A 6,285-nucleotide genomic window follows, 5' to 3' on the forward strand; every position below is an offset into this window, starting at 1 on the left:
TGCTCTCTTATTAAAAAAAAGATTTTACCACTGGATTTCATAATTTTGTTATATAATCATATTGCTATTAAAAAGTTAAACTAAAAATAATTGAATCAAAAGGTTTAAGTGACCACAAGAGATTGTGGTTAGGTCTCAGCAGCAGGAGGGACGTAGAGGTCAGTAAGCTGGGCTGAGTTGAGTGGGGGACGGAGGGGGGTGATTTTGGGACGCAAGAGTCAATGTCTTCATGTTTGTGGTTAGGAGATTGTGGTTAGGTCATGCCAAGGGTTTATACCACTGAGCTACGAAGGAGCAACCTCAGCAGTAGCAGGAAGGACGGAGGAGGAGTGTGACAGCTCCAGGGAGGACACAGACAGTCAGAGCAACAGTGGCAGTAAGTTATAAAAGACAAGGGAAAGAGAGAAGTAGCCACCATTGTAATGTTTGATTTTGACCTTATAACATACATTGTAATTTCAATTGATGTTCAATCTACACAATTTGTGACAATCTGTGCGGGATATGCAGTCCCCTGCTATTCTATGATTGATATGTACTCTTCTGTAAAGTTGCAGGAAGGATTGGGAGACCATAGCAGTCCTGTCTGTGTGCAATATACCTTCTAAAGCTAAGTGTTAAAAGATTTTGCTTCAGTCTGTGTACTACTGCTTTTCATAACTGCGTTTGAATGGAAATGTTATATTTGAATCTCTAATTTTGATTTTTATGTTTTTTAGGAACCAGCCAAATGAAGTGAGATTGCCTGAGAAGATCACGTGTGCTACATCAATGACGATGACGAGCTGGATACCAGATTATGTGCCAATTTCTTTCCGTAAGTTTTATTTCTGAGTTTTTTTTTTTTTTGTTTATTACTACGGGTGTTTTAGTGATCCCATTGTTCATTTATTCATTTCTTTACCAGAGAACAGGTCCAAATATCTATGGCATTGAAGACAACTCTGAAGAATGAAGAAGCAGAGGAAGAAGCACACTGAGGTCAATACTACTGATAAGGTGTAGTATTTCAGTGCATTTTATTATACAATGGTTTCAGGCGTTTTCCCTGGTCAAAAAATGTCTTCGTTGGTGGCCAACAGACACTGTTGTCCTATCTTGCTCTCTTATTAAAAAAAAGATTTTAGCACTGGATTTCATAATTTTGTTATATAATCATATTGCTATTAAAAAGTTAAACTAAAAATAATTGCATCAAAAGGTTTAAGTGACCACAAGAGATTGTGGTTAGGTCTCAGCAGCAGGAGGGACGTAGAGGTCAGTAAGCTGGGCTGAGTTGAGTGGGGGACGGAGGGGGGTGATTTTGGGCCGCAAGAGTCAATGTCTTCATGTTTTGTCTTTTACGCCTGTGTTATGGAAATCATCATTATGAACAGCAGCTACGCTAATTATTTTCCCTTTGCTTTTCTGCTGTTATCTCGGGACGCGAGTCCCGAGAAAATGGCGTTCGTCAGCTCCAGTTTGTATCCAGCCTCTCACGGAGACTTCAGATGCTCCAATCACAAAGCCTATGAAGTGACGACTCAACACGGGCGATATGGACTCTCTATGGTGGACGGCACTGATCCTCAACAACTCGTCTTAAAGACCGGCGTGCATACTTGGACTTCCAAAAAATACTCTAAATGTTCCGATCCAATCTGACTTGTAATGCTGCCCGAATCATGCACTGTTCCTTCGTTGGCCAGAGGAGAACTGGCCCCCCGACTGAGTCTGGTTTCTCCCGAGGTTTTTTTCTCCATTCTGTCACCTGATGGAGTTTTGGTTCCTTGCCACTGTTGCCTTGGCTTTTGGCTTGCTTAGTTGGGGACATTTAACATTTAATATTCAATAATATTATTGATCTGCCTTACTTAAGGTGGACGTTGACGCAATTTCTTTTAGAAACAAACTTTGTTATATTGTTATATTGTTTTTGTTATATTGTTTTCATGTTATCACTGTGAAGCGCTTTGATACAATCTGTATTGTAAAAAGCGCTATATAAATAAAGGTGACATGACTTGACTTGACTTAAGTAATAGTCTTAATTTTCTAACATATAGCTAACAATTGAATAAAATTAACAGCTAGCTAACAACAATGTGCTTTATGATTTTAATCACTCCAGTATGAACTTTTTGACAATGTTATTTATTTTAAAAACTGCTGTTCAATGTTTATACATGTTAGTTCACTGTATTTACTAATGTTAACACTTACAACTTTAGATTTGAACAATGTACCGTATTAGTAAATGTAAAAATCACTAACAAAAGATTAATAAATGCTAAAAAAGTTAAATGCAGGAAAAACCATGGGTTTTGTTCAAAGATGTATGATTTGATGTAAAAACTAAAGCCTTACATCTGACCCATCAACTATGCTGCTCACTAAATCTTGGAGAATCTGAACAATTCAAATAAATGTACTAACATTAGCATATATGTTTTACCTCCTCTGCCCTCAGGATATCCAGGGAGACAGATGCGTGCCATTCAGCATAGAAACATCAGAGACAGAGATCACCTGAGCGCAGAGGGAAACCAGCTTCTCCTGAGCAAACCTGAGAGACGTTCTGCGGGTGGAACTCCAAAGTTGAAACCAAATGTCTTTTTAAAGGCAACAACGGCTCTTTTCAGAGCTACCCACTCATTCAAATAAAGAGCATTTTTTACAAATGTATTCACAACAAAATTCTCAGCACTATAGGCTAAACTAGTACATAATAAAAAATAAAAAAAAGATTTTTATAATCTTAGGGGTAATGCTGTATATCTAATAACTAGTAAAACACTAATCCATTTGCTGGGTGAAATTTGACATAACAGGCATTTAAAAAAAATCTTTTTTAAATAAACATTTGGTTAATTGGCACACACTGTGTTTTTGTCTTTATTGAATGTTATTGAAAGTTAGTCAGTGTCAAACGTGCCATAGCCTATCGATCGCAAAGGATACGAGTTGACAGACATTTTACACATGGCGTAGCAAGTGAATACAAAGAACTAAAGCCCCGCCTCACCCAGATCGGGTACCGGACCTGGTTGAAACACTAATGCATGAGTGTTTCAACCAGGTCCGGTACTCGAACTGGGTGAGGCAGGGCTTTAGTTCTTTGCATTGTCGTCTAGTTAGACTAAAACGCGCTCCCTAATGAGTCTCAAAGGGAAAAGCACTAGCTGCGTTTTTCTCGAACGTGAGGAGTGACACCTTTGAACACGAATCCCACGAAGTGCCTGTGATGAGAGCTATCTGAATGTGAAAGTATGTGACTTTCGTCTGTACATGCATGTGGCAATATACATTTTCCATTCTGTCCAGGACAAAACACAAAACATTAAACTATAATCACCCAATTGAAATATCGGACAGACATGGTTGTTTTCTTGAATGCAATCATGTACCACACGCTAGCAACCGAGCGGCGAGTTTTGCCACTGCAAGCACCACTTCACATTTTCTTCTGGAAATGTACATTCTAGTTCTTATTAGTGGTGCTTGCCTATGGCGAAGCAACACTATTGTTATCTCACATACTTATTATTCTTATTCTTCTTATTCTTCTGGCCACTTTTTGACGCGCTACTCGTCCCGCAGTTTTTGTCACAGACCCATGAATGAGGTGTCAAAACGTGCGGCCTGTTCGGGAATGGTGTGCTATGACTTTTATAAGGGATCGGGGGTACGATGGTCGCCCCAGGGGCGAAAAACGGCCCAAAAAAATCCCATAGACTTAACATTGCGAAAAACTTTGACGAGTCGTAGCTCGGAACGAGGATGTCGCAGAAACGTGAAATTTGCCACATTTGAAGAGGCTGACAGACTCTGTAAGAACATACCACACAATGGGGTAAAAGTTGCACCCCTGGGGTGCAGGAGCTGCCCAAAGTTTCCCCATTGACTTACTATGGTGTAGGACGGCCCATGAAATGGGCCGTCCTACACCATAGAAACCGCTTTTATATTGAACATAACTCTGGATCACAGTGTCGTAGAGACAAAGGGGCGGGCTCATTTTACTCAGACGGCCAATCAGTCTCTCAGGATCATTGTGAAGCTATCAAGCCACGCCCTAGCAACCATTTAGAGCTCCTTAGCAACAAGTTCCATAGACTTCCATTGAAACAGATCAAAGGGATATCTCAGGATATAAGTGTCATAGAAACATGAGGGTGGGCTCGTTTCACTCGGGCCAGCAAACAGCCAATCCTGAATCACCTCAACACTTACTGGCCACGCCCTAGCAACCATTGTCGAGCACCTTAGCAACCAAAATCCAAACAGGGATATCTTCCATTCTGAATGTCACAGATGCATGGCAGTTGGTTTATATCATTTATACTGACAAGCAGCCTTTGGAGTTCCATGATTGGCAGCTGCCAAGCCACTCCCTAGCAACCAAACAGAGTACCCTAGCAACCATTTTGCAAGACCTATATCTCTGCATCAAAACATCGCATAGAGATGGGGGTTGGTTTATACATACACATTGACTTTGGAGCTTCATGATTGGCAGCTGCCAAGCCACTCCCTAGCAACCAAACAGAGTACCCTAGCAACCGTTTTGCAAGACCAATATCTCTGCATCAGAACATCGTACAGAGATGGGGGTTGGCTATTTTGACTCATGCTAGCAAACAGGACTTGCTACATGCTACACATGCTAGCAGTGAATAGCTACATGCTAATATTGATTAGCTAAGTGCTAAATCAGCCAATAAAATGCTACAAACTCAATAGTAACCATCTTTGACAACTACCAACCACCTAGTAACACCATAGCAACCACCCAGATTACCCTAGCAACACCTTAGCAACCACCCAGAACACCCTAGCAACTGCTTAGCAACGCCCTAGCAACCAACCAGAACACCCTAGAAACCGCCTAGCAACACCCTAACAACCACCCAGAACACCCTAGCAACCACCTAGCAACACCCTAGCAACCACCCAGAATACCCTAGCAACCACCTAGAAACACCCTAGCAACCACCCAGAACACCCTAGCAACCGCCTAGCAACCACCCACAATACCCTAGCAACACCATAGCAACCACCCAGAATACCCTAGCAACCGCCTAGCAACACCCTAGCAACCACCCAGAATACCCTGGCAACCGCCTAGCAACACCCTAGCAACCACCCAGAATACCCTAGCAACACCATAGCAACCATCCAGAATACCCTAGCAACCGCCTAGCAACACCCTAGCAACCACCCAGAATACCCTGGCAACCGCCTAGCAACACCCTAGCAACCACCCAGAATACCCTAGCAACACCATAGCAACCATCCAGAATACCCTAGCAACCGCCTTGCAACACCCTAGCAACTACCTAGAACACCCTAGCAACCGCCTAGCAACACCATAGCAACCACCCAGAATACCCTAGCAACTGCCTAGCAACACCCTAGCAACCACCCAGAACACCCTAGCAACCGCCTAGCAACACCATAGCAACCACCCAGAATACCCTAGCAACTGCCTAGCAACACCATAGCAACTACCCAGAACACCCTAGCAACTGCCTAGCAACACCCTAGCAACCACCCAGAACACCCTAGCAACCACCCACAATACCCTAGCAACCGCCTAGCAACACCATAGCAACTACCCAGAACACCCTAGCAACTGCCTAGCAACACCCTAGCAACCACCCAGAACACCCTAGCAACCACCCACAATACCCTAGCAACCGCCTAGCAACACCATAGCAACTACCCAGAACATCCTAGCAACCGAGCGGCGAGTTTTGCCACTGCAAGCACCACTTCACATTTTCTTCTGGAAATGTACATTCTAGTATTGTGATTACTATTCACCCAGATAAAACTTCGGCACGCTACTCCTCCCGCACCTTTTGTCGTAGACCCATGAATGAGGTGTCAAATCGACCGGTTCATTGAGGAGAGGTGTGCTATGTCTTTTCTAAGCGATCGGTTGTACGATGTTCGTCCGGCGGGCGAAAAATTTGCAGAAAAAAGTCCCATAGACTTAACATTGGCAAACAATTTGTGAGATCATATCTTTTGACCAGGAGGTCATAGAGACTTGGGGTTGGGCTCTTTTGACTCAGCCCATAGAGAAGCCAATAAGTAGTGACATTATAACTTCATAGCCTTGCCCTAGCAACCACTTAGGGCACCCTAGCAACCATAAAACAACATTTACAAGCCATATTTCAGCTCCAGAAAATAGTAGAAACATGGAGTTTGACTTTTTTTTACTCAGACTGTCAACTACTCTTTAAATATCATCTCATAAACTGTATAAGCACACCATAGCAACCATATAGGGAACCC

The 6,285-nt window shown here is 42.7% G+C and overlaps 1 long non-coding RNA gene across 1 annotated transcript; it reads left to right on the forward strand.

Annotated features, from left to right (window-relative positions):
• Positions 1-594: 594 nt before the first annotated feature.
• On the forward strand, positions 595-2,634 carry LOC130084452 (uncharacterized). Its single transcript, XR_008806929.1, has 3 exons — positions 595-817; positions 908-999; positions 2,450-2,634. It is a non-coding gene; the product is annotated as an uncharacterized LOC130084452 (long non-coding RNA).
• Positions 2,635-6,285: the final 3,651 nt, after the last annotated feature.

Source organism: Rhinichthys klamathensis, unplaced genomic scaffold (genome assembly GCF_029890125.1).
Source record: "Rhinichthys klamathensis goyatoka isolate OS25496 unplaced genomic scaffold, OSU_Roscu_1.1 h1tg000064l_1, whole genome shotgun sequence".
Taxonomy (NCBI): Eukaryota; Metazoa; Chordata; class Actinopteri; order Cypriniformes; family Leuciscidae; genus Rhinichthys; species Rhinichthys klamathensis.